Raw genomic sequence first — 27,070 nt, forward strand, 5'->3', positions numbered from 1 at the left:
GAAAAACGACTGACCCGGAGGGAGTTAGAGGTGGAGGAGTGAAGAGCTCGGGAGGTAAGGTATTTACAGAGGGACAACTGAAGGTATTTTGAACCCAGGCCCCAGAAAGCCTTGTGGACAATGCAAAGGGTCTTGAATTTAATCCGTGCAACAACTGGGAGCCAGTGGAGCAATTTCAGGGCTGGAGAGATACGATCCTAGGGCTTGAGGCCAAGGACAAGTCTTGCAGTCCTGTTCTGGATGGGTTGCAAAGGGCAGAGAGTAGAAGCAGGTAGATTTAGAAATAGGCTGTTACAATAATACAACCTACAGAGAACCAGGGCTCGAGAGACAGTGAGCTTCTGGGAGACAGAGAGGAAAGGCAGAAGGAGGTGAGGTAGGAAGATTTACTTTTTAGAGACAGATGTGGGCAGAGAAGGAAAGCAGTTAGTCAAAGATGACCCTGAGGTTCTTAGCCTTGCAGGTGGGGGTAGGAGGAGGGCCAAGGCAGGCCAGCCAGAGAGTGACCGGAAAGGAGGGTGAAGGTGTGCTGATAAGGAGGATCGCCGTCTTGCTGGCATTCAGGCAGAGATCATTGGCGGCACACCAATCCTGAATGGCAGATAGGCAATTCAAGATGAGAGAAGGAGAAGAGGTGGCAGAGGGAAGCCTGAAAATTAGTCTAGTCATCAGCATAGCACTAAAAATTGGAGCAGAAAATGGCAATTCGGTGTGCAAGAGTTGCCAGGTATTGGTTGAAAAGGCAGGGTGAGGGGTTGGACCCCGGGGAACACCGCAGGTAGAAAAGGAGATAGATGAAGGACCCAAGTTCGACCTGGGAGGGTCGATCGGAGAGGAAAGAGGTCAGCCAGGCCAGAGCCTAATCGGTAATACCCAGGTTGTCACAGAGACTATTGAGCAGGATGGTATGGTTGACCGTGTCGAAGGCAGAATAGAGATCGAGTAGGACAAGGACAGAGGGGATGTTAGAGTCAAGGTTGGAGAGCATATCTTCACTGATATTCAGGAGAGCAGTTTCCATGCTTCTGGCTGCTCCAAATCCAGAGTGATGGTCATGGAGACAACCAAAAGAGTCGGAGTGAAGGTTAAACTGCGAGATGGCCAGCTTTTCTAGGAGTTTGCCCAGAAAAGGAGTGATGGAGATTGGGCGATAGGTGGCCGGGCAAGAAGGGTCAGCTGTGGGTTTCTTCAGAAGAGGGTGCACAAGAGTGCTTCAGAGGGGAGGAGAAGGCTCCTGAGGCGAAGGAGTGGTTGCAGAAATCAGCCAGGGCAGGAGCGGGGGTGTCAATGTGGTCCTGGATGGTTTTGGAGGAACAGGGGAAAGAGGTAGAGACTGCAGCAGGGTTGCCAGCTCCTTGAAGATTTTAAAGAGTTCGGCCTAGTTGTTAGATGCCTCAGAGACACGTAGTTGGATGTGGGCTCTCTTCTTAGTGTAGACATAGCGTCAGTATTGCCTTTGGAGCAGGCGACAGGCCAGTTTGTCAGAGGATGAACAAGAAGCCCTCCATTTCCATGAGGTGGGAGGCAGGGCGGGGAGAAGGTGGCGGCAAAAGCCTCAACTGACACAAGCTTCATGGGCCAGATGTCTGAGAAGGTAGGTGGCATTGTTGAGGTTGGCTTGGCCTGGGGGGTAGAGAGGGAGAGATGGGATGAGAGGAGGGAGTGATCACTCCAGGAGAGAGGAGTGGTCGGAAGGATGGAGAGGAGGAGGTCAGAGCAGATCAAGACATCAAGTGTTTGCCCTGCAGAGCGAGTCGGGTCAGAGGGGAGGGTAGAAAGGGGAGAGGGAATCACAGAGGTCACGGAAGAGTAAAGAGGAGGAACAAGTACAGTCTAGATGGATATTGAGGTCACCAAGGAGGAGGAGTTGAGTGGTAGATGCCAGAAGGGAGGATGAGAGGTCCGTTCACTCAGAGAAATGAGGTCATCTGACCAGGGGGCCGGTAGATAGTAGCCACAGTAAGAGAGAGAGAAAACATGCAGACAAGACATTCGAAAGAGGAGTAGGTCTGCGTGGGAATAATTGAGGCAGGAATCCAAAAGATCAGGGCTACACCCCCTCTGGACCGGTGGATCTAGGTACGGAGAGGATCTTGTAGCCATCAGGGAGGAGAGTGGCCGTGAACCATGCCTCGGTGAGACCGAGGACATCGAGGTCAAGTTCTTCCAGGAGGTGGCAGATATCAGAGGAGTGTTTGACAGCAGAGCGAGAGTTGAGAGTGGCAAAATGAAGAAGGTTGCCAGCCTTAAAGGCCTTCTGGGGAGGGGTACAAATCTGAGGTACGCCCTGCCGAGGTGAGTAACGTGCAAGAGGTGGGGCAGGAGAGGAGGGAAGAGAGGGTAAGGTAGCCAAGGCAGGGGGGGGCAGCAGGAGATGTAACGAAATTGATGAGGCGAGGGAAGCGCCTATAAACGAGGAGGAGACTGGCCTGAGGGCCTTGGACTATAATAGTGCCATTTAGGTAAATACCAATGATGACCTTAGAGGAGTCGAAGGGGGCCACAAGGGCTTCCCAGCGGGTGCCATCATTAACAGGAGAGGAGGAGAGAGGACAGAGCACAGAGATCATATGAAGAGTCCATAGATCTGGCAAAGGAACAACAAAGAGGATGTCGGTGAGGGTCTGTCTGGAGGAAGTGCTGGAATAGGCATCAGCGATGGGGAGACCAGGGTTGGTGGCCAAGATATCCTTTATAAACTTCTTCCTACCAGACTTAGTGAGAAGGGAAAAATAGTTGATGGAGAAGCAGTTGGAGAAGATAGGAGAAACAGAAAGTGCCATGGGTGTGTAGAGAGAGGGGCAGCAGGAAGAGTAGAACGAGTACAGCAGTATGGAACAGTCACTGGGCCAGCAGGTTACAGAGAAGCATTCAATTCAAACAAAGGGCACAGCACGTCTGAACAAAAACAGTTAGTTTAAACCTAAAGCAAAAATGCAAAGGCACAGCTAAATTCTACTTTCAAATAGAGTGTGAAAAGCACAGCTATGCATTGCCAGCATCACACACCCACACAACTCTCATACCTGCGCACTAGATAACACCCCAACAACCATTATTTTCCTCAAAACATCATAATGTCCCTACTTATTCAATCACACCACCACTCCCCTGCTCACTACCCAAAGCCCATCACACCTATATAGACTCTTACAACCTTCCCAACCACACCTATCATCCCACAGCACTCTATTCATCTCTACAATCACACCCACACACAATACATTCATATACATTCCACAACTTTCTACCCCAAACTTTCTTTTCCCCCTAGCAGATAGAACATACTACCTACTAAAAACGAACTCTGTAAAACAAAGAAAATAAATAGAGCAGATAAGGATAAAAGCAAGTCATCATAATATCCACCTCTAACACAATGTACAGAAAACAAAACAAAACAGCTAGTAACCTCACTCAACAAAGCTAAACCAGTCACCACTAATGCCACTAATGAAAGTAAGGCCCCTCTTGCAAAAACTTAAAGTAAAAAAAGATTTACAAACAAAAGCAGGCCTATTAATGAACCCAACACGATATCTATCAATGTTAATGTTGCCATAGTAAAGCATTCCAAAAAAATAACTTTACCAAACATTTTCCACCTTAGAGTTCTTCACAATATTAAAACGGCAACTAAATGTCACAATCTACCCTTAAAAACTACTGCATAAGACTAATCCTCAAAGCTCGGACAGCGCATTTCTACTAAAGAGAAAGTGGTTTATATTGATTTCAAACCGAATGAAACCACAAGCTAAATAAATCAAGTACTTCTAAACATGAGCAATGTCAATATAGATACCTTTTTGAACTTCTGTGAAGGTGAATGGAGTCACACAAGCAGCACAGAACCATATTTCAATAAAGAGGCTTATAAACATAGCAAATTCAGCAACTTCAGAAAACATTAGCGAAAACCTCAAACACCACCCTCCTAACAAACACATACAAAAAAGAAATAGATACGTTTTAAAACACACCTGCTGAAAAACCAGAACCAGTATAATAATAATAGTATGTGTCTGTTGTCACAGAACTTTTTATAAAAATAGCACAAAAATAGTAGATATGGCCTACAAAATAGAGGAAAATGAGGAATCCCAGTGGTTACAATTCGCTTTATATCTAACAGAAAAATACAAAATAACTGACCCCTCAAGAGTTTGCATGTACTGCAATACAAAGCTTGACAATAACCAAATGTCATCACGTGCCGTCACTAATAACTTAGAAATATTCCCACTTCCAAAGGCTCTCAAACAACTTAATTTGTTTGAGAGCATTATAATCCAAACAGTACACCCATTTCAAGCTATACTATGCCTTAACATTAAAACGGCAAATTATCTCCATCTGCGTTACTAAAAAGGCATTTGTGGCAAAGTAGTATATTTGCCATTGGAAAGAAAATGTTAAAACTCTAGGAGACCAACACCCAATAGATCAATCTTTGATTGTACTAGTTAATGATGTACCAACAAAAGACACCAATTTGGCAACAACTACAAAGTTAGAGAAGCCCTACAATATCTCAAAGAAAACAATGAATACTACAAAGATAAACATGGAGAAAAACAAGAGAAACCTTCCAAATAATTCAAGATTCACCACCAACTGGCCAATTTTAACGTGTAGATCCTGTTAGTGCAGCCAACATTTTAGACCAGTCTACAATTTGCCCACTTCACTCAAAAGACGCCATAGAAGATGCATTAGAAACATATCAAATGTGTCATGCCAAGGAATTCCCAATGAGCATTTGGGAGAAAATTGTAGGAGTACGTTCTTTTCTTCTACTCTTTCCATCTAACTGTAAGGGTGACTTATGCCCAGCACTTACAAAAAAAGCTTGCGCCTCCTCGCTCATTCCCACCCTTTGCAAGTTTGTTAATGCATCCTTTAGGGACAGGGCTGTGCCTACATGCATAAAACACTCTTGGGTGACTCCACTATTAAAAAAACGACCTTTCCCCTGACGATCCACTGAATTACCGTCCTCTAACTCACCATTCTTGCTTACAATTCTCGATCGAGTTGCGTATACTCAACTACTGACCCACCCGAGAAATGCTGACATTCTTAATAAACAATCTGGTTTCCGGGAAAAGCATGGTACCGAGTCTGCCTTGTTGGATTTAAAGTCTAGGCTTCTTCGCCATATGGATCAAGGCAACCCCAGCGTGCTGATGTTACTGGACCTCTCTGCCGCCTTCGACCTGGTAGACCACTCAGTGCTGGTCTCCAGGTTGAGGGAGGTGGCGGGATTTTCTGCTCCGGCGGCCGCATGGGTTGCAAGATCGCCAATGGAGAGTGAGCAGCCCCTGGCAGAAGCTAACCCCATGGATCTGATACAGGAATCCCACAGGGAGCCGATATTTCACCTTACAACATCTGTAACCGTTCAAGGGCACCGGCCCTTCCTTGACTTTCTGGACAGTAATGACATAGAATTCACCAACTACGCTGACGACACCCAGTGAGTCATTCCCATCACAGCTGTTTTCTCAGATGATGAAACTAAAATCAATTGGATTCATAAGCTGGATGTGTGGCAATGGATTGGCCCTTAACACCAACAAGACAGAACTAATGCTGGTGGGCACTGATCCTAAAATCCACAAACGAAGATTTATACTCCCAGTTTGTGATTGATAATTGTGCCATAAAGGTCAAGAAAAAAGTCGGGATCCATCTCGATTGCAATCTGAACATGAAAGCGCAGGTCTGTAGTTTGGTGGCCTTGTCGTCATATTAATCAAACTGCTTTCTCACGCACGCCCCTTTCTCTCACAAACGGGAAGAGAAACACTAGCTCGAGCATTGATCAGCTCTAGGATAGACAACTGCGGTAGTCTCCTGATCGGCCTCCCAAACTGTGAAATGAATAGACTGCAGGTAGTGCAGAATAACGCCGTCAGGATTGTTATGAATAAGAAGAGATCAGACCATATCTCCTCGTCGAGAAGGGAGCTTCACTGGCTTACTATCAAGGAACGTATTCTCTTTCGCTTCTTGTCTATCTCCTTCAATTGTTTGAAAAACTCTGGTCCCATCTACCTCAATGAGGAACTCAGGCCTAAAATTAGCAATTATGGTCTCAGATCTAACGATCTCTCCCAGCTAACCGACCAATCTTGCAGACTATTTCAGACCAAGGTTGGAGCGTTATATTCTGTGGCCCCCATTGCCTGGAATCGAAAACTCCAACAGAGTATTTAGGAAAGGACTAAAAACATATCTGTTCAACTGATACCATCTCGGTCTGAGCCATCTGTCCTCTGGCTGCTTTATTTGCTTCTGTATTTGTCAGCACCCTGAAGCCTTTGCGTCAGTGGATTTGCGGTATATAAATCATAAATAAATAAAGGAAAAGGAGGAAGACATGATGAAAGAGCCACACAAAATACTGCATCAGAATATCGCTCTTTACAAATGTAAAGACCCCATATTGCGACAAAATATAGAGTACATTTTCCACCTCTTGTTCGAAAGGGAACTAGCAACTCTGTTATGGAGTTGCACACACAGTAAAACCAGGCTCTGATATTTTTAAACATGTCCTCTACCAAACTGCTTCAAAAGAGTAAAGACAAAGAGGAGGTTTTGCAGTCAAGTATCTTGGTAAACACGCGTGGTACAAAAGAATACTGGTTCGGACGTCAAGCTGATGTACATTGTATGCTAAGGAAGCTAGGCGCACTAACATGGTAGTTGTGCAGCATACGCATGTAATGACTTGCACAACTTCTTATGCACTGCAAACCAAAATAAAGAGGAAATAGATATAAAACCATCAGGAGAACTCTGTGCTCATGACCCTGTCAATATATCAATGTACTTTCACCATTGCTACATGCTGCGCTTCAACGCCAATAAAACTACCCCTTCACTCAGAGAAATTGACACTTCATTTGGAGAAAAGAATATCAATCCAGAGTAGCACCACACATCCACAAGCTTTTATGGATAAAAGATGCTCCCAGATTTGGTCATGACAGTGATGCCACTGTTTTACAGTTTATTGGAAAATACATTACCTGCAACATCCCTACATAAACCACACAGTGACCTACATACGCAAATCCTAGGTTTAAAAAAACAGATATAAAAACAAAAAGGTAAATACTAAACCAAAATGTTGCTTTGGCTTTCCTAGAACAGGTTGCGCAAAAGGACAAGTAAATAGCTTGATGTCTTCTGTTAGACACAGTGTAATGCAATCATTGCCCTCTTGTGGAATGCAAATATAGACATACAACACATTGCCGACAATTCCACTACAGCTGCAAGATATGTCACAGCCTCACCAAAGCTGATAAATAAATAAAAGGAGTTAAAAAGACCTCTGGGATGACATATCATCTGACAAAACATTGTCACAAAAATTGTACAGCTTCGGTATAATAATTCTCTCCCATAGAGAATGCAGGTGCTACGAAGCTGCAGACCATTTAACATGTACAGACTTATATGGCAAATCTGAACACATTGTCTGGCTAAACCTTGGTCCAGCTGCATCCTAAAAATGGTTACTAAAATCCTACCCAGAGATAGAAACAATAGCCACAACTGATCCAAACAGCCAGGACATTTTAAATAACAAATTAATTGACAAATACTACCCAAAAAGAAGTACTGCTTTGGAAAACATGTACCTGTATGACATAGCCCAAAACTACTACTACAAACAAAATGTCACACCAGACGAGACAACTGGCAAATATCTTGTCTCATCTTGTGACGAAAGCCTAGTAAAACTTTATGAAACTCAGCCTTAATAAATCATATAAAGTTATTTAAATCTCTGCAACATAGAGAACTTTATTACATGGCCCTACAACAACATTTTAAATCTTAGAGAAAAGCATTATTAGGTGACCAGGACTCATTTGAAGCTGCAATCAAAGCAAATGAAAGCAGTATAACAAATGGCAATTTCAAAATATACAAACAAATGCTGGACAAGAAACGCCAACAAGAGGAAGAAATTGTAGCTCTACTAGATAAAGACACACAGGAAGCCAAGAACCACTTGGAGAACAACTAATTCTAAATTAAGCAGAAATGGTCATGACTGAGTGTGAGGGTGTAGAAGTGGCAGCCACCCGAGCTACTGTGCGAAAGGAGGGTATGCAACAGAACAGCAGAGAGGGGAGTAAGCCAATGGATAAAATAATGCTGCCCTTGAGTGAATCATGTGAAATAAAACACATACGAACTCCATATCCCAGAAGGCCCCACCAAATACGGCATCAGTATAAAAGCCAGAAAAGTGGAAAGGAAAATCAGCAAGGGAGACGGGAAAACATGCTTCCATATTCAGGCAGACCCCCACAGTCAGTGACTAAAACCAAGGCTGACACATCGAGGGCTGAGCAGGGAAGAGGGGAATTAGCATCAGGTGTGGGGAAACCGTTGCTGGTAACACCCGGCAGTAATTACTGGGCAGGAGGGGCACCTGGGTCAAAAGCCTCACCAAACCGCTCAAAGGGGGTCTTGTTTTGCAGGTGTGGAAGGAAGCCGACGGAGAGGCCCCGGAGTGGAGCGAGGCCGGTCCCGAGTACCAGTGGGCGTACTAGGGAGGTAGAGAAAGAACCGCCGGAAAATGCCCTACCCGATCCACGGACCAGGTCAGCGACGCAGCAGAGGAAAACGTTTGACGGGAAAGGATCCGTAAGGAGAGTGAGAACACTGGGTGTTGTATTGTTTTATTTTCAACTTCTTAGACCGGGCAGGCCAGTGGGCTGAAACTCGGAAAAGCCTGCAGCCACGAGCCTGGTGAATTCCCTAAAGGAAATTTGGGACATTTACAAAAACGGGCTGGCGAAAACCACGTTTGGTCCTGCTACGAACTGTAAGCTGTTTTTATTTGAAGGAAGGACGTCACAATTTGTTTTGGTATACTACAGCGTGAAACTGGTGAGCTGTGTAATAAACCTTTTTGTTGAACATTTTCTTGTCTCGGGCTCACTACTTAACACTGAGGTATAAAATACCATGCATCAATCTAAACAATATGAAGACTTGTCAGTGCTCAAATCACATCTAATACTCACCATTTATCTAAAATTGCTCTCAAGAAGGCATCTCTAACGCCTCACATCCCTCAGAGCTTAGCGCCACCACCACAGCCTAACCAAGAAGTCCGATTCTGCTTCTCTAAGGTATCGACCATTGAGGTAGAAAAGGTCAGTAGAAAAGGTCATTCTGGGACTTACCCGTCCAACTGTAAAGGCGATCAATGCCCAGCACAACTTAACAAGGATGCTGCGAGAGAACCATCGCCATTTATAACCAAACTCATCAACTCCTCCTTTTCCACAGACACGGTACCGAATAACTTAAGAGTCCTGGGTACTGCCACTATTAAAGAAACAAACCCTGGATCCTGCCATTCCCACAAACTTCAGGCCCATCACGACTGTGCCCTTTCTTCTAAAAATTCTAGACAAAGTGGCTTACATGCAAATACAAACCTTCCTAGAATCCAACCACCTACTCGGAACCCGCCAATCAGGATTCCGCCCGCAACATGGGACTGAGACAGCTCGAATAGATCTTATGGCCCAAATTGACGAATGCAGAGACAATGGCCAAGCAGCCCTACTCCTCCTTCTGGACCCATCAGCTGCATTCGACTTAGTTGACCATACAGTCTTATGTAGCCACCTAGACTCTGCAGCCCAATTCTCAAAAGAGGCTATAACATGGATCAAGTCATTTCTGAGTAACCTGACTATGAGAGTCTTCTCTCCATCAGCCACAGCAGATCCGATCCCTATAACCTGCGGTGTACCACAAGGATCTTGTGTGTCACCTACCCTCTACAATGTTTTCACGAAGCCCCTCTTTGAAGAAATGGCCTACACTAACTACGCAGACAATACCCAGATCCTCCTCCCGCTTTCAGGAGTTTACACCAAGGATCTGGCTCTAGTGAACAGAATCTATAGCATCGTTCAGGCATGGATGGCCACCCACGGCCTATGCCTGAACGATGATAAAACTGAGCTTATCATCCTAGGCACCCCAACCTATATCTCCAAACTCAGCCCTGACTATGCCAACGTCATTATTGATGGGAACAACATAAAAGTAGCTAACAAGTGAAAACCCTAGGATTTTACCTAGACGCCACCATGAACTTTGCTAAACAAACTCTCTAGCCTCTGCTACGGCACACATGCAAATTTATCAGAGCTAGTAAGCAATTCCTCTCCACAGACAGCTGCATTACACTTGCCAGAGCCCTTATACTATCCAAATTGGATTATTTTAACAGACTCTACATTGGGGCAAATAAACAGACCATTCACAAAATTCAAGTCCTTCAGAACAATGCCTTGAGAGCAGCACTCATGATTAACAGAAAGGAGCATATATCCTCTGTAAGAAGAGAATACAAATGGCTATCCACTTTTGATAAAATTCAACTTAAGATCGCCTCCCTCACCCACCCACAAGTGCCTCAACAATAAAGCACCACCCTACCTCTTGGACAGGTTATGTAAAAGAACCTCATCCAGACCAACAAGAACAGCCAACGCGAACTGCCACCAAGTTCCGCGCTTCAAACTCTCCACTATAGGAGGACATAGCTACTCCCTCCCCCATGGCATCAGAGAACCTCAACCCTTTGCCAATTTCAGACAGAACCTGACCAGGTGGCTGAGAGCTAATGACATCTAACTACTCTAACCTGCATGACCCTTTAGATGCACCTCCCTTGACACCCACTCTCTGCTCCTGGAGCTTACTTACTATGTGAATTAAGTTCCGTGCGCATCACATCACTATGACACTGGTGCCACTTGACCCGATATGTCACACTGCACATAACTGTATATTATAGCCCTATCACTATGCTGGAAACATGCACCCTGTTACTTCATTGTTCCCTGACCCTACCTTGTACATACAAGCCTATTGTAACATTGTTGATACAAGTACATGATAAGTAGGAAAATACAGGTAACTAAATTGAGCATATTCTTGTCTGTTTGCGCCCTGATGCCCCCAGGGTATGGTGCGCTATATAAATAATAAACTAAACCATTTATCTAGAGGTCACTGAAAAAAATGAACATGGTTCTAAACATGAAACTAAAACTTATAGTTGTAAAAAGTATAAACCTTTGCTCCTGTATGTAAGTGGTGAAGCTGGTTCTGGTAAAACATTCTTAATTAAAATAATCAGCACATGTCTACAAGACTTAACCTTTCAGCTGTTGTAACAACCCCCACAGGTTTAGCTGCCTACAACATAGGAGGTGTAACGTTACACTGACTACTAATCCTCCCAGTAGAAAACCAAACAAATGGGAACACTATGAATTCTCAGCAGAAGCTGCTACTGAACTATGCAGAATTTTGAAACAAATGAAAGTGCTCCTGATCGATTAATTAAGCATGGTGTCCAACCTCATGTTGGCTTTAATTCATCTCAGAACGCAAGAAGGCCTAAAAACTGACTACGAAGAACTGGAGGAAAACACGTCATTGTTTTCAGAGACCTCCTACAGTTAACACCAGTAAAACAGTCAACCTATTTTCAAAACATTAGGACACAAACAATGCCATAACACACTCGAGCATTGGAAATGTAAATCTCTGGCAACATTTTTGCTGCAAAGAACTTAAACATGCGTCAGTCTGCAGATCTGACCTATGCTAACATTTTTAAAAAAGCATTAGAATTGGTCTGCTTACTAAAGATGCAAAATCCATCTTAAAGACTAGACTAATCCATGAGCTACATGGGCAAAACACATCTGCTCCTGATGTCATGATACAATGAACACAACAAAAAATAAAATACATGTCCTTAATGCCAACCCTTGCAAGCTGCAGTCAATTCAAAGATACAATGTTGAAAAAAGAAATGCATTCCATTCTGCATATCAGCTCCACAGACAAACTACAGGTGCACGGCATGACACTGTGTTAACAAGCAACAGCATGACTAAATAGCACCAAGAACTGCCCAAAAGTGCCTGTTTGTTCCTGGGAAGCTGACAGATGGGAGTATGTGCTGCCAGTGAAACCACAAGTCTTCATTTGGACTAATATATATGGTGAGACTTCATATAACAGAGACAGACTATCATGTTGGACTTAAAAAAACATGTATTGAAATATATTAATATATATTTAAGACATTTCTCTATCCACGTAGGTAAGCCCCGCCCACCAGCCTCAGAATCCTTCAAGAAGACATGGGCGCGCACCAAGAAGTGCCCAAAAGTGCCTGTGTCTGTTCGTCTGTGTGGCTGGCAGGGCTGGGGAAAGTAAGATGTTCTTTTTAAAATTCCATTCCTAATTGTGCGACAAGTCATAAATCAAACCGCATAGAGGCAGATTTGCTTAAGAACTGTGGGGCCGGAAACACGCATTGTATAATCACAACTCTGATTACAAGCGAACCGCCGCAGGGGAAATGACATGCTGGCTGCCTTGAGAGCTGCAAGGTGAAAGCGGAAAGCGGTTTATTTCACGCACTTGCAGTCACAGGTCACAACAGTGTTACGTCGTGAAGACGAAATGCGCATGCGCGAGCCTCGTTCTGGCCATGCATGCGCAGATGGAATAAAGACGTCCCATACAGCAGTTGCCGCCGGGACATCAGAAGCAACACACGCATCTGTGTCTCTGTGTATGAGTGAGTGTGCATGTGCGTATGTGGCGGCCCGAGGCACGGGTTTAGCCTGTAACATTGGCGATGAGGAACGGCTGCCGCGAGGAGGAGGATTAGTGCGCGCGAGTGCAGCAAATCTCACACCGTTCATCCGATGCAGTCCGGACCCGACACGATAGCGGGTGGCCATTTTGTTTTGGCGCGTGGTGTAGTTGCGGCCCGTGAGGGTGCTCGTGCACTACCCACGTGCTGTGGAACAACAGAAAAATAATTTTGGAATTCCTCATGGCTCCCCCACTCCGGAAGGCTGCGAATTTGGTCCGTGAGGACCCCCGTTTCTCTACATGGTGGAGAGGATGCCTGCCGAGCCTGGGATCACAGTTTCTGGAGCTGACTGAAGGTGAGGGTACACCACAGTTCATCGCCTACACGTCCAGGTCTGCAGGAGACCCGAGGAGAACAGGTTTGCGGCCTCGACCCTGAAGTGAGGGGCCTGTGCGATCTGTGAAGATGGGCGACAGCGACAGTGAGACAGCCGCACCGGTAAGAATGGTTCGGAGACAGCAGGGTTCGTTAGCGCCCATGCAGGAGTTTGATACCTCAGGCCCACCCTCTAAACTGGGTCCCAAGTGGCTCATCTGGATAAAGAAATTGGATATGTTTTTCAGGACGACAGTGGAGGACGATGATGATGCGAAGGTCGCCACCCTATTATATTCGGCAGGCACCGAGGTGCTGCGCATATACGAAGCCTTAAATCTCTGAGTGGTGACGTATACCACTGTCAAAACTGCACTCCAGAACCACTTTATCCCACTGTCCAACGTTGATTTTGACAGGTTCGTGATGTGTGGGGAGAGACAACATGATGAGGAGTCTTTGGACCAGTTTTGCACACGCCTGCGTCAACTCTCAAGCACGTGCAGGTGGGACAATGAGGAGGTAATGATAAGGAACCAGGTCATACAGGGATGCAGCTCCAACAAGCTAAGGAGGCAGACCCTGAGAGAGCCAGGCATGACACTGATGCAAATCCTGAACAATGGCAGGGTGTATGAGCTCGCTGAGAGCAGAGGCGCAAAAATGGACGCTGCTGTACGCCCGTGCAAAGGAGAAGATGCATTCGCCATTGGGAAGTCCACCCCGGCGAAAACACGCTGGAGCCAGAAACGCCAAGAAGCGTCCTCCACTCAAGGCTCCCCAGCAGTGTGCCAGTACTGCGGGTATGACTTGCCACACACTGAAGACTGCCCAGCAAAATCGAGGGTATCTGGGAGGTGCAATACACCTGGCCACTATGCGAGGATGTGCCGAGCGGCAGCTCCGGTAACGACGCACAGAGGACCCGCAAGAGCTAGCGGGGGCGGTTTTAGGAGACAGGAACAGGAAGCTCAGAGGCTCAACATTGCAGAAGAAGGAGGATGACCAAGATCTTTATTTCAAACCTTGCCACAGGAACCAAGAGAAGAAGGCAGCCCACCTGTGTCGTAGACATCCATGGTGCCCCCACACTAGTACTGATCGACACAAGGGCCTCCGTGTGTGCGTTGGCTACGGAACACTACAAGGCAATCCCTGGCCCACCACTGATAGACAAATCCAAGGCGACAATAAACACATTTGGTGGCGATACGCCTTTGCCGATACTGGGTGTTTTCGTTGCACCAGTGACACAAGACCATCAAGGTGCGATTCTACGTCACTGACGTCAGTCCACACTCACTTCTGAGCTGCGCCACATCGGAGGCCCTGGACATTGTTCATTTTGCACTTGTAGTATATTAAACCGATATTTAACAACTTTTGGGCAAGTTCACAAGCATCTTCCAAGGGGTGGGCAAACTAAAGGCAGACCCAGTACGCCTCCACACTGATGAAACTATAAGACCCACGGCACTCAAACACCGGAGAATCCCTTTCAAACTCAGATCGCAAGTAGAGAAAGAACTGCAATCGCTCATCGAGATGGACATTATTGAAAGAGTGGAGGGGCCAACGCCTTAGTTCTCGCCCATTGTGGTAGCTGCAGAGCCGAAACTACCTGGTGCAGCCCGCATTTGTGTAGACATGCGACTCCCTAAATCCGCTATCAAGCGCGAGCGCCATATCACGCCGACAATGGATGACATCGTGAGAGAATTGTAAGGAGCCAAGGTCTTTTCAAAGCTAGACTTGCGGTCCGGGTATCATCAGCTAGAGCTACACCCAGACTCGCGATACATAACTTTTACCACCCATGAAGGCCTCTATCAATTTAAGCGTCTCAGTTTTGGCGTGCCCTCTGCCGCCGAAGTGTTCCAAAACACAATAAGAGGAGCGCTGGCGGGCTTAAAGGGAGTGCTCAATATGAGCGATGACATTCTGGTGTTCGCGTCATTTCAAATGGAACACATGAACGGTTAGAGCGGACAATACAGAGGCTGAGCGAGCTGGGCCTGACGCTGCATCGGGGAAAATGCGAGTTCTACCAGGATCGCATTGGATTCTTTGGCTCCATCTTTCACGCAAACGGGATATCACCTGACCCGGAAAAGGTCTCCGACATCCGGGAGGCCACCACATCTCAATCGCCCACCGAGGTGTGCAGCTTTCTCGGTATAGCAGGAAGCGTTCCAGGACATAAAGAAGGCACTCTCAGATCAGGACACAATGGCATATTTTGATCCAACGGCTGAATCAGAAATAGTGGTGGACGCCAGCCCGGTGGGGTTGGGGGCTGTGCTCATGCAAGCGGACGCCAGAGGAAACATGCGCCCAATCGCCTATGCCAGCAAGGCCCCAACTGAGACTGAGAGGCGATATTCACAAATAGAAAGAGAGGCGCTATCCATCCTCTGGGGCTGGCAGCATTTTCGCCTCTACATTCTGGCGAAACCTGTATTAGTGGTGACAGACCACAAAGCGTTGATAGCAATCCTGGCGGGTGTGTCGTCCAAGCCCTCGCCAGGCATTGAACGGTGGATGCTGGCTCTCAGAGTACGGTGTGAAACTGGTGTACAAGCCCGGAACGAACAATCCTGTGGACTACTTGTCCCGTCACCCGAACAGCAAAGATGAGGAAGGTCCAGGGGAGTTGGTGGAGTGTCAGGAACTTGTCCACAATGTCGTCGAAGGGGCTATGCCAGTGGCACGATCAAGGGAGGTGGTGGCCCAAGAATCCAGCAACGATGAAATCTTCAAGATCATACGGTCAGCCATACAGAGCGGAGAGTGGAAGGAGGTGCTCAACAACAACACGAGGCGTGAGGAGAGGGCACAGAAAGATCTACATGCCCTGTGGAAAGTATGAGATGAGTTTTCTGTCTCAGACGATGGGCTCCTACTACGTGGAAGACAGATCGTTGTCCCGCACGCACTGGTGTCCCGAGTCCTGGAGCTGGCACACACCGGTCACCAAGGTGTCGCAAAGACCAAAGCACGGCTAAGAACGGAAGTGTGGTCCTCCGACCTAGAGAGCCAGGTGGAAGGATATCTGAAGAGGTGCATACCGTGTCAAGCAGCAAGTCCTGCGGAAAGGGCGATGCCCATAAAGTCCATGGACAGGAACTAACTTCCGTGGAGTACGGTTCACGTGGACTTCGGCTCGACGGGGAGGGGAAATGTACTTTTTGGCCGTCGTCAACCAGTGGCCGAGATACCCTGAGGTGGAACGTGTGGACTCCACTGCAAGTGATCATAGCATCTTGGCTCTTGCAAAGATGTTCGCAACTCATGGCTTCCCAGTCAATCTCTGCTCCGACAATGATCCACCATTCACTGGAAACCAGTTTGCACAATACATGAAGGAGAAGGGAATTCAACACAGGAAGGTCTCTCCACTCTGGCCCCGGGCAAATGGGGAAGCGGAAAGGTTCATGAAGGCATTGAATAAGGTATTCCGCATCTCAGCAAACGGCGGATGGGAGCTGAAGAGAAACATGTTTGAATTCTTACGGGACTATAGAACGACCCCCCACCAATCGACCGGGGTTGCGCCAGCGGAAGCACTTTCGGACGCTGCCCGAGGGGTCTAATCCCAGAGATAGAGGGGCGTGAGCCAGGTGTGATCGACATTGACAGAGTTCGACAGGAAAGAGCAGCCAAAAATGACAAGGAGAACGAGAGGAGAGGCCTGCGAGAGAAGGAAGTAGCGGTAGGAGACTATGTCCTGGTTAAGAACCGCCGACCAGAGGGAAAGCTATCGCTCACATATGAGCCACAGCCGTGGACCGTCACTCACGTAAAAGGGGAAATGGTAACGGCGTTCAACGAGAAGGGAACAGTGACTCGCAACAAGTCATTCTTTAAGAAAGTCGAAGTGCGTGACAGCGGAGGACAGCAGGCGGACACAGCGAGAAGAGAAGCCATATCTGATATTCCCAAAGCAGATAGGCCGGAGGATGCACCACCCATCGACGTCATGCCGCTGCCGACCTCACGGAATAGCAGCCGGTATCCGGCGAGACAGGGACGCCAACCACTGGTAGGTTTCAAGGACTATATCATGGTCTCAGGAGACTGAACCGGTATCTGGCCCTGACATTTGACTCACGTTGAGTTTGGTTAAAGTTAATTGGTTAACTGTTGTTAAATGTTTGTTTCTGTTTAAAGAAAAGAAGGGATGTTACGTTGTGAAGACGAAATGCGCGTGCGCGAGCCTTGTTCTGGCCACGCATGCACAGATGGAATAAAGACGTCCCGTACGGCAGGTGCCGCCGGGACCTCAGAAGCAACACACGCAATATCCGTGTCTCTATGTATGAGTGAGTGTGCATGTGCGTATGAGGCGGCCCGAGGCACGGGTTTAGCCTGTAACAAACGGGAAGAAGTAAACATTGACCAACCCGTTGTGCGAAAGTCCCGACTATGTTGTTCAAAGAAGTTCTACATCAACGGAAGATTTTTTAATGGGGACCTTTAAAAAAAACAACAAAAAAAAAAACAAGTGCGTTGTTAACAGATGTACCCTTTTACTGAGTAATTACTGCGAGCGTACCAGAGAAAGTATTATCAACGATTAAGGTGCAGATGGTTGTAGTTAAACGAAATGTTGAAATTATTAAGTTGATTGTTGATTTGTGGATAATTTAGCTGATGTATGCTCCAAGCTAGTTTTGTAGGAAAAGGCTATCGAAGGTTGTGGTCGTAGTTCTAGGCATTTTGGCACTATAAGCTTTGGTGTAATTCTCGTGTCATGTCTTGTGTGAAAGAAAGCATGAGGCGTAAACATTCTAAAAAGGACACCACAGGTGCATTCTTGCCATCAAAGACCTCGCTGCATGAGCATAACACGTGCAGCAGCCTTACCACTTCCAGGATCCTCCGACACGGATGATCTAGTCGAATGCGCGCAACAGTGTTCAAATGATCATGCCATCACTGCTAATTTAAATGTAGAATTCAAACAGGACGCACATTTTGAAACCTCGCAATCCCCGTTTGGAGAGGTGCGATACATATAACCACCTAAAAGCATAAGCACAGAGTCTGAAAGCATCAATTTGATGAAAGATCTGAATTCCAGCTATTTTACAAACACACCGCCTATTTTTAGTACTTGTGAGATTACTCTATCGGGCCTCACGCAACATCTGGACACAATGTCTATGCATTTCGATGATCACAAACTTGGTGCCCACAAAATGGACGATTCTCGAGTTGATCCTAAGGATAAGATCACTAGTAACAAAGAAATCCTTGATGAATTAAAAAAAAACACCAGAATTTTCAATGAAATCATGCTGGTTTAACAGCAATGCCAGAGATGTGTGGCAAAATAGTCACAAATATGCAGACTTGCAATACGTCAAACTTAATTCCAACAAGCAACATCCAATCTGAACCCGTAAACAGCCCGATAGCAATGTGAGTTGTAGCCACGGGTGTTAACTCTGAACTCAATGTAGAGACCCATAATGAGGTATCCAACGATTATACTGATGAATTGGTTCCATTTAAAGTAAAAATATCAAAGGAAAAAGACTAAGACGCAAACACACACTGGCTTTGAAGGCCTCTGGAATATCACGCACGTTTTTGAGAGCCGGAGACTTGAATGACGCCATACTAGACTGCCAGGCCGACAAAGAGGTTATATTGGTTTTCGAAATATGTCCCCAGAATTTAGGCAACAAAGACTAACAGCAATCTAATCTACCATCTAAAAAGAAAAAAAGGATCTTGAAACCAGATCCACGCAATGCGAATATTCCGAAGGTACTATAAGGTTATCTGAGGTGCTCAAAAATAATGGGACATCAGGAAGGATCGAGAGACAGCTAAAATCCATAGAGATGGGTGTTCAAGATATATTTGACAACTTTACAAATTCTGCTCCCATCTCTCGCACCAAGACGCCAACTTCAATGGGACCATTAATTACAAATGAAATGCAAACATGTTCAACATCTGTTCTGAATGAACCAAACACTTTGATGCCACCAACAAAATATTGAAGGCTCCATATGTGGAACTGAGAAAACCACTCAAATAGGTGAAATTGCCTCAAAAAAACAAAAAAAAAAACGAACATGATCGGCTTGTCTAAAACAAATGGTCTGAAAAGAGGCCGGTCATACCCCTCCAAAAGTTGCTACTAAACAAGACTCAACATGTGGGTTGTTTAGAATCCAAAGCCCCTGAGGGAGTTACAGCAGGTAATCGGTCATTACCGAACAAGGGTTTGTGTGAGGAATCAGTCCGTACACTTATTGAAGATAAACTCAGCAAAAAATCTTCGATACCAAATTGGCGCCTCTTCATATTGAGCAGTCTCCGTTTGTGCCAGTGAAGTCTGATTATGCTAATATGCTAGTTCATACCAATGGGGCTCCATGCAATCCCGGTAGTCTTGCCAAATTAAATTACTTGTGTATGAAAATTCATGATGAAGATCAGAAAATCACCAATGGCACAAGAGAATCTTGCGATAAACCAGCTCATGATAGATTCGAAAAAAACAGAACTAATGAAAACCTGAATTGTTGAGACCTCCTGCCTATCCAAATGAGCCAAGTATAATTGTATACCATGTGTTTGAAGACGGAGGACCAGGTACTTTTAATAGACCTTACACCCTAAGTTTATTTGCTGACATTCCTGAACTTAGCCCAATTACTTCCGCAGATATAAAGCCGTTTGATTACATCCACAGCTTTAGATACGATTAGGTTAGGCTAATTATTCCCTCTCCTCTAGTTCGTTCCCTAATTTTGAAAGAACCTGGCAGCCTACAGAAGAGGGGATTTGTGCCATGGCATGCAATGTCAAAAGTGAAAAAAATGGCCAACACAACACTACGGTCACAAAGCGCTCAACGATCAACATAAGTTCAGAAATAACTCACTGTCACACATCAAAACAACAATGTACAAATGAACATCAATTGGCCAGTACAACATACCAGAAACACATGACCCAAGAGTGAATCTGTCTGACAGTGACCAATCATAATTTCACAAGTGCCACAATGTGTCGTAACTTGCACATGGCACCCTTCGATTTTTTGTGTGGCTCTGCTAACTAAAAGGGGGCAGGGAAGTGCATACAACCGGAAGGCAAACAATAATGGAGATAGTCAAGCTAATACATTAAGATGGGACATGAACAAAGGATGGATCTCAATGTCCAAACAAAAAGGGACGCTAACCATGCACTGGACAAACCATCATGAATCCCACTAGGGGTGTATACACAGGTTGGACTTGAGACTGCCCACAGATATAACGGAAGCCCAATGCCTCTGTGCAAGTTACTTTTACACGCTGCACTCCTTGCAAGCCCATGGAAAGGGGAAGCAGGAGTGGCATATGTGTCTGGACCCTAAGACACAAACAAGGAGGGTACCAACACGAGACAAGCCTGCATGGGTACAGCTGGAATCTACAGTGGATGCCCTCGGCTGCCACACAAAGCAACACACTGTCACATAAATGCACAAAAGACAAAAAACAAGTAACAAAAAAAAATCAAAAATGCCCATGGGGGATGGGGGTGGAGGCCACCCAGGAGGGAGGAGGTGGCGGGTGCACATCAACATCCACACGTGTGGACGTTGATAAAGGAAAAAAAATAAACTCCATGGGTTAATGGGCGCACAGCTAGCATGGATCAGGAGACCGGTTACTGCTGTCGACACCCTCTGGTGTAGCATCAGAATGTGGTAGTGGTAAGGGAGGATCACCACGCATAGCCCTGGCATCGTCCTCCATGGCAGTGGCCATGCGGGACTGAGATGATTGCATTTGCAACATGATGGCTCGGAGGTCCCCATGGAACACCTCACGGGATGCATGTAGTTCCTCCATGATGGCATGAGTCAAATGTTGCATCTGCTGTTCAGACCGTCTACTGCTGGCTGCGAATTCGGCCAGAGTAGTTCTGAGGGCCCTATACTTTAACCTCAGGGCTTCCCTGTGGGCCCGACCCTCTGCAGCCATGGATGTACGCAGAGCCCTCAGTTCTGCCCGTCTTGGCACACCATGTTCAGCCTGTGTGAGTGGCATGAGGACCGCAATGCCTGCTGCTGGTGCTCCACCTGTCTTGCTGGGGTTGTAATGGAATTGGCCACCCTATCCATGCCCTGAGCCAACATCTCATATGAAGCAGCCTGTTAAATGTGCAACAGCATACATGGACTGCTCCCACACAGTATCCCCAGCTAACACACGGCCACCGCGTTGGCGGACCCCATGCCTGCTTGGGCCAAGGGAACCTGGCTCAATGTGATGCACTGTCTGTTGCTGCAGGTCTGCATCCCTCCCTTGATCAGCTGGACCAGGACCAGGAGTCAATACTGTGGAGCGTGACCCAGCAGCCATAACCACCACGGACAAATGTACCAACACTGACTGGCCCTGTGAGGGGTTGTCCCCTCCCTTCAGACATTTGGGATACAACAGCACCCACACTATGCACTCACCTGTGACAGCACAGAGGAATCGAATTCAGGTTCACCACAAGAGCCATCGGTATCATCAGAGGCAGACTCATACAGAATCAGGCCCCGGGTGGACTGTAGCACTAGTGGTTCATCATGGACTGCCACACCACATCCTCCACTGGTACTTGTTTGCAAAGACTTGTTCCTCCTCCACCTGCTCCTCTGCATCCAGTGCCTCATCACCTGTACATGGACATAAAATACATGAAGACCCATGTAAATAGCATAGCCCACACATAGGCATCAAATGTCGTCATGCAACACATTAACCTGCCATGTCACAAACTCCCGCACGTACGCAGTCTCAATGGAAGCGAAGGGTAGCATGAAAGCAGCCATGGACATATGTGGAAGGGCTAAATACCACATGTAGTGCATAGCACCTGCTTCACACACGAGCACCTGACTGGCATAGTTCAGTCACCAACATCCCCGATGCAAATACAGATGCCACGTAGCATAGCCATGCCTGATCTGTCAAACTGAATGAGATGGAACTTGCCGACTACTGTCCCATAGCCATGTAGATTGGATGTGACATGACATGTAATTCACAAACTCAATGTCACAAGGTGCTACGATGCTAGGGCGGTGGAATAGAGTGAAGCCAGTCACACCCATCCCATGAGGCCAGGTCACATTGACATCACGCGAGTGAATAGGCACGTGGAAGGCGAGACCTGGGGTTGGAAGTGGGAGTGGGCAGTACAGTACATGGGAACGGCATCCAAATAAAATACAAATACATAATCAGTAACAAAAATGCAGCGGGCTGGTGGCAGTGGAAGTGTAAGTGCAGACATCAGGTGTCAATTGCTGCTAGAGGATTGTAGGGATACAGTAAACAGCCACCGAGTGTGGGGGATGGCAGGGAGGCAGTGCATGGGTTGAACTGGTGGCTCAGAGGGCTGTGTCGGAGATCAGAGTGTGGGCAGGTGACTAGTGCATTCTCTCAGTCATCCAGGACTCCAGTAAGGGAGAGGAGGAGAGAAACCACAACACTTGAGTAAGCATCAGAAGTGCCTCCAGACTCAGAGAAAGTTCACCTCCAGTTCCATTGAGGCAGGGACGCTGTACCAGAGGGAGGCCCCAGCCGAAGTTAAACATTAACCACCAAGTAATTGCTATGAGAAGTAACTCACCCTGAGGGAGTAGGAAAGGGATGATCAAATACCATGAGAAGGAAGAGAATTTGGAAGATGGAGTTGAAGGAACTGCAGCCGCAGAACCCATAAGGCTCTGTGGACAATGCATAGGGATTGGAAATTAACAGTCGTAGACACTGGGAGCCAGTGCCATCATCACAGTCCTGGGGAGATACAATACCTGGCCCCAAGACAAAAAGGACAATTCCCACAGTCCAGTTCTGGATGAGTTGCAGAGGGAGGAGAGTAGAAGCACAGAAATCCACAAGAATCTGGAGTTCCTCATCACTAAAGCTCCTCTTCCTCGACGTGTGGGTTTCCTGTGCCGTGCCTTGGGTCTGAGCCCGTTTGCCTACTGCACGCTTTGCCTTCTTGCAAGGTCGTGCAGACCCCGAGTGGCTGGGACCACTTGGGTCAGTAGGGACAGGAGCACTGGTGGACTGGGCTGTGGCATCAACCACTGATGCTTTGACTGTAGGTAGCCTTGCAGGCATCTGTACCTGGGTTCTGGTGGCTGGACCTTTGTCCGCACGTCTCTTGCCCTTTGAGACCAGGACATCCGCCTCTGGGTCTCTGCAGGCCTCGGTCAGGACCACTTCAGTCCTGGCTGGGTGACCCTGAATGGTGGTTGCTGCAGCTGCCCCTGCAGCTTCCTGGCCCAGCCTGGTGTGGACAGCAGATGGCAATGCTGCTCGAGGACCCTGGGTGGTGTTGGCATGGGCGTCTACTCAGAGGTTGGATCATCAGTGACGTTGCTTGGTCTGCTCTGGGACGGCACCTATAGCGAGGAGATGGTGATTTATGAGGACGGTCTATGTTCCTTTACTCCCTCTACCCCATGTTACAGTTTTCTCAAGTGTATTGGGTTTCATCGCCCCCACTCCCTGGAATGCTTCTCACCTTATGTGTTTTGTAAGCAAGCTATCCGCCCTGCTTGCTCTCAGCAGGGGCGCAGTGTCTGTATTTAGAACCAAGTTGCTCGACTGGTTCATAGAGTTCAAGCCCAGAACAGCTGCGGCAGTGACTCGGACTGTTCTTTTGCTCGTTTTTTTGCTTGCTGTTTTTTGAAGTCTTTCCCTATTTGAATACAGTCTCTTTCTAGGTGTGTAGTGTTTTCCTGCTTCGGCTATTCATCTTTTCCTTGTTTATAGGTTTCAGTGTGGGACTTCCTGCTGTTGCTGATGTGCATACACCAAGCAGGCTCTGGTGCGGATGACAAGCGCAGGGGGATTCAGTGCGCTGGAGTGCCGTAAATATGCGCGTGCCCACTCTGGGGCGATGTTATAGTAGAGTTTGATGGTTCTGAACCCTGCTTCTTGTGCTTACTTTGTCTTTTCTTTTTTACAGGTGGCAGTCGGCTACGTGGCGCAGTGGAACGACATTGGAGTTGCCAAAGATTCTGCTGCAGCGGATTGGAACAGTTCAGGTAAGTAGATTCTTGACTGTAGTTAAGCGGTCGTGCAAATTCCGACGTTTCCGCTTCTCATCTCCTTTGCAGGCTGTGGTTCACGGCAGAGATTGTTGCAGGTTGCTGTTACAGGTTGCCGATCCTGACGGTGAGCGTTCCACTGCTGAAAGCAGGACAACGCGAAGCATGTTGCAAGGCAGGGGGTGTGGCTTATATAGCCACAACCACACCCAAAGATCAGCCATTCCCATACACTAGTCTGCATGTGCAGATAGAGACAATGGCTCAATACGCCACCATGTTGAGTTACCAGGAAGTCGATGTTCTTCAATGTTTTGTACACTTTCCATGAGCCTGGTGCACCCAATGCCAAAGGTGCCAGGACGAATTCACCGCATTCAATGAGAGTCATTAGGGGTGGCGCCCGGGGCGCGCCTTTTGTGCATTAACCCTACAACAGTATGGGGGCGGTTAGCCCGTGTTTGCGTGTGACTGTGTGTGTGTCTGTGTGTTCACAGGCCACGGACGGTGACAGTATTCCCTCTCCTCCCCCCCGCAAGGCCCCTCTCAAGGGCGATTTCCTTTCTGGTCCTGGTTTGGATGGGTGATTGCGATGGAAACGCCTTATTAAACGTGGGGCATGGATAGGTTCGTTGGGTTCCCATGTTCTTTCTTGAGGTTCATACCCTTTCCAGTTGGAGTCCAAAATATCCTTAACCTCAAACTCGGGTTTGTTATCCACAATAACGGGGCTGGAGGTGTTTTGATACGAGTGCCGAGTTGCACAGGTTTCAGGAGAGAAACATGGAATACCGGATGGATCTGCATGTTTGATGGTAGAGTCAATTTCATAGCAACAGGGTTGATGGTGTATGGACCCAAGTATCTGGGGCGGAATGTGTGGGGTCCTTTCATAGGAACATGTCTGGACGCTAGCCAAACGCATCCCCTGACCTGGTAAATTGGAGCCTTCTTACGGTGTTGGTGTGAAAACCTGTGTCTTTCCTTGGCTCTAGCTAGGTGTTCGGCTGCCTTTTTGAAAACATGGGCGATTGTGGTGTGCAAGCGTTTCTGGAGGATCAAAAATGGACACACAAGGATGTCGTCCATGTAACACGTAGAATGGGCTCTGGCCGATGCTTGTATGGGTTGAGTTGTTGTACGCATATTCTGCTATCCATAATATATCCTTCCAGTTACTCTCCCTTTGGTGCAACATACATCTCAGGAATTGTTCCAATGTCTGATTAGTTCGTTCTGTTTGGCCATGGGTCTGGGGGTGATGGCTTGTGGACAGACGAACGTCGATTTGTGCAAGCTTGCAGCTCTTTTTCCAGAACCGTGAAATAAACTGGCTGCCCTGGTCCGATATTAATACTGATAGAAATCTGTGTAATCGGACGATTTGTTCCAGGAAAACATTTGCCAAGGTGGAGGCAGTTAGTAGGCCTTTCAGTGGGATGAAATCAGCCATTTTTGAAAACAAGTCTACTACCACCAAGATAGTGTTGTAACCATCACAAGGGGGAAGATCCGTGATGAAATCTAGTGACAGCGTGTGCCACAGGGTAGGAGGTACTGCCAAAGGGTGTAGAAGGCCCGCAGGCTTCTGTTTCTGGGATTTGTTCTTTGCGCATATCCCGCATGATGAGATGAGCTGGATTACATGCCTCTGCTAGGTTGGCCACCAGTAATTCCTCTTAACCTTGTCCAGAGTCTTGGCTATTCCCGGGTGTCCTTCCACTAGTGGGTTGTGGTAACTGGTAACAACCTGGTCCTGTAATTCTTTGGTTGGGAGGTATAGACGTCCCTAGTAATACGGTAGCTCATCGGCGATTGTGCGTTGCTCACTCTTTGAAGCCCATGCCTACCGCGTCTCCCTGTCCATATGATGTCGGATTTCTGACTTTAAGTTATCCCAGGGGGAAGCTTCCGCCAGTACACCTAAGATTTTCTCCTCCAGAACGATAGCTACCGGATCTGGTGTTGCGCATGCGTCTTCTCCCTAACCCATGTGGGATAAAGGAGTCGGCCTTGCCATTACGTATTCCGGGACGGTATGTGATAAGATAATCATACTCTGCAGAATAGGGCCCATCGGAGATGCCGTGACGACTGCGCCCTGGCAGACCAGGTATTGCAAATTACGATGGTCTGGGATTACCGTTATCGTATGCCTGGCCCCTAGGAGGTAGTGCCTGCACGCCTTGAAAGTTGCTTTAAATCGCTAGAAGTTCTTTGCCTGTGATGGCATAGTTCAGTTTTGGTGCTGAGAACTTGCGTGACCAAAATGCTACCGGATGTAATTGGCCGGTATCTGGATCCCTCTGCGAGAGGACCGCCCCCATGGCAATGCTACAGGCGTCGGTTTCGACCACGTACAGGAGATCTGGTCGAGGGTGTCGTAGAACTGGGGCAGAAGTGAACTTCTCTTTCAAGCTTTGGAAGGCCTTTTCTGCCTCTGTGGACCAACTGAATTGATTGTTTTTTCGTAGCAGAGATGTGATCGGATGAACAATCTGAGAAAATCCGGGTATGAAACTGCGATAGAAGTTTGCAAATCCAAGAACACTCTGGACTCCTTTAACAGATGGCAGTGATGGCCAGTTGAGAATAGCGTCCACCTTCCAAGCATCCATTCGAACGCCTTGAGGGGCGAGGATGAAACCCAGAAACTTCCGTAACATGAAAGAAACATTTTTCCAGTTTGGCATATAGCCGGTGTTGTTGCAGTTTCTCAAGGACAGCACGAACATGGATGACATGGTCTTGTTTTGTGGCAGAGTATATCAGGATGTCGTCGATGTATACCTGTGCACAGACGTCAAGCAATTCCTGCAGTACATCGTTCCTAAAAAAACTGGAACGCAGCAGGGGCATTGCAGAGCCCAAATGGCATAACCTGGTACTTATAGAGGCCATACTTAGTGCGAAAGGCGGTTTTCCATTCGTCTCCTTTT

The 27,070-nt window shown here is 47.0% G+C and overlaps 1 protein-coding gene across 3 annotated transcripts in view; it reads right to left on the reverse strand.

Moving 5' to 3' along the window:
• Positions 1-27,070, reverse strand: part of DNA2 (DNA replication helicase/nuclease 2) — a 159,584-nt gene that overhangs the window by 69,473 nt on the left and 63,041 nt on the right. For 2 of the 3 annotated variants that reach the window (XM_069644987.1, XM_069644986.1), the window contains exon 2: positions 21,537-21,740. The exons of the other annotated variant lie outside the window; for it this stretch is intronic. The gene's annotated coding sequence lies outside the window, so the exon portion shown is untranslated. The remainder of the gene's footprint in view (positions 1-21,536; positions 21,741-27,070) is intronic. 3 annotated transcript variants of the gene reach the window in all.

This window comes from Ambystoma mexicanum, chromosome 2p, assembly GCF_040938575.1.
Source record: "Ambystoma mexicanum isolate Mex_15411 chromosome 2p, UKY_AmexF1_1, whole genome shotgun sequence".
Lineage (NCBI taxonomy): Eukaryota > Metazoa > Chordata > Amphibia > Caudata > Ambystomatidae > Ambystoma > Ambystoma mexicanum.